The sequence below is a fragment of the Myotis brandtii genome, unplaced genomic scaffold (assembly GCF_000412655.1).
Source record: "Myotis brandtii unplaced genomic scaffold, ASM41265v1 scaffold165, whole genome shotgun sequence".
NCBI lineage: Eukaryota > Metazoa > Chordata > Mammalia > Chiroptera > Vespertilionidae > Myotis > Myotis brandtii.
Genome location: NW_005356042.1, coordinates 15887606 through 15890181, shown reverse-complemented (window position 1 = coordinate 15890181; position 2576 = coordinate 15887606).

The following is a 2576-nucleotide window of genomic DNA, read 5'->3' as shown; positions in this document are numbered from 1 at the left end:
ACAGGAAATATTTTGCTTTTGGAGAACAAGAAAAGTAGGTTTATTTGCGTTACACTTATTAATTTGTGCAGTTATTCAGTGTCTGATAAGTTAATGTTCAAGAAAAAATATTAATTTTTATTAAAATGTTCTATTATTTTCTGTTAACGATTACTCATTTATTTCAGCCCTTTTATTCAGCATGTCTCTATTGAAATAAACCTACATTTCTATGACAATTGAAGCTTTTGTTTTTTTGCGGCCCACATAAACTTAAACCTTGTTTATTTGGACCGTGTTAGCCTTTGAGTTTGACATGCTTGCTGTACACCTAAAAAAGGTTAAAGTAGCGCTGGCTTGCGTTGCTCAGTGGTTAGAGCATTGATTGGCCTGTGCACCAAAGGGCCAAGGGTTCGAGTCCCAGTTAAGGGCAATGCCGTACCTCGATTGCGGGTTCCCCACAGCCACACGAAGGAGACAGCCTATCGATGTGTCTATCTCACATAAATGTTTCTCTCTTACTCTCTGTCTCTGCTCCCCCTCCCTTACCCACCAGCCACTCCGTTCCTCCCTTCCACGCTCTCTAAAAACCAATGGAAAAAATATCCTCAGGTGAAAAAAAAAAGTTAAAATAGCAAATTCTGTATTATGCATATTTTACCACGATAAAAAAAAAGAATAAGAAAAAAATGGATGGCATAAGTTTTGTGTTGTTTTTGAACTTGTATGCTGCTGGTTCAGATAGAATCTCAAGGGATTCTGAATAGACAAAACAATCTTAAACAATGTTTGAGGTCTCATATTTATTGATTTCAAAACTTATTACAAAGCTACAATAATCAAAACATATGGTACTGGCATAAACACAAACATACAGGCAAATGATATATAATAAAGAGCCCAGAAATAAATGTTGGCATATACAGGGTGGGGCAAAAGTAAGTTTACAGTTACGAGCACCCAAACAGAATTTATTTGAACTATAAACCTACTTTTGTCCCACCCTGTATATGGTCAAGTGATTTTTCACAAGGGTGCCAAGATCATTAAATGAGGAAAGAACAGTCTTTTCAACAAATAGTGCTGGAAAAATTGAATATTCGCATGTAAAAGAATAAAGTTGGATCCTTACCTACACAGCATGTACAAAATTAACTAAAAAAATGGACCAATGGCCTAAAGCCATTGGGGAAAACTTCATGACACTGAATTTTGGCAATAGTGTCTCAATGTGACACCAAAAATACAGACAACAAAAGAAAAAAATAGGTTAAATGGGCAACATCAAAATTAAAAATTATGCATCCTAGGACACAATCATCAGAGTGAAAAGCAACCCATGGAATGGGAGAAAATATCTACCAATCACTTATCTGATAAGAGGTTAATATCCAGAATATATTAAGAATGCCTACAATTCAACACCACCACCACCAAACACCACCTGATTAAAAAATGGGCAAAGGACTTAAATAGACATTTCTCCAAAGAAGGTTTACAAATGAGTAGTAATAAGCACATGAAAACTGATGTTCATTAGGGAAATGTAAATCAAAACCACAAGGAGATACCACTTTACATCCATTAAAACAAAAAACACACAGAAAATAATAAGTGTTGGAGAAGAAATGGAGAAATTGAGATTGTGCACTGTTGGGAAGGTAAAATTGTGCAGCCGCTGTGGAAAACAGTATGGCGGTTCCTCAAAATATTAAAAATAGATTTACCATATGATCCAGAAATTCCATTTCTGAGTTTACCCAAAAGAATTAAAAGCAAGGTCTTAGATATTTGTACATCTATGTTCACAGCAGCAATATTCACAATAGCCCAAAGGTAAAAACAACCCAAATGTCCATCAATGAATGAATAAACAAAATGGGAGTATATCCTATATGTAATGGTATATATTATTCAGCCTTTTAAAGGAATTAGATTCTGCTACATGCTACCACATGGATGAACCTTGAAGACATTACGCTAAGTGACTATGCCAGACACAAAAGGACATATATAGCATGATTCCACTTCTCTGAGGTAGTTGAGTAGTCATAGTTAGAGGTACAAATTAGAATGGTGGTTGCTAGGAGCTGGGGAGAGGGAGAATGGGGAGCTATTTTTTTTATGTACTTAGAATTTCAGTTTGGGATCATGAGAATTACTGGAGATGGATGGTGGTTATGGTTTTACAACAATGTGAATGTACTCAATTCATTCCAAACTGTACACCAAGCATGTCAAACTCGCAGGCCACGGGCTGCACACAGCCCACAACGAATATTTTTGTGGCCCAGACAATATAACAGTATGTAAGAAACGTTTTAATAAAAATTTCATAACTTCATTTTTACAATATCCTGTTATACATAATTATTAATAATGAACTACAACGTTCGCTGACTGATTACTATAATTGTGTTGCATTCGTTTCCCTTACATGCCTTACACGCAGGCGCACCATTTCCTCCACTAATACTAGCAGCGAATATTTTAGCAGCTGATTGCCACATCATTAGTCTTGTACTGACTTGTTTGGTGTGCGCAACAGGAAATATTTTGCTTTTGGAGAACAAGAAAAGTAGGTTTATTTGCGTGAC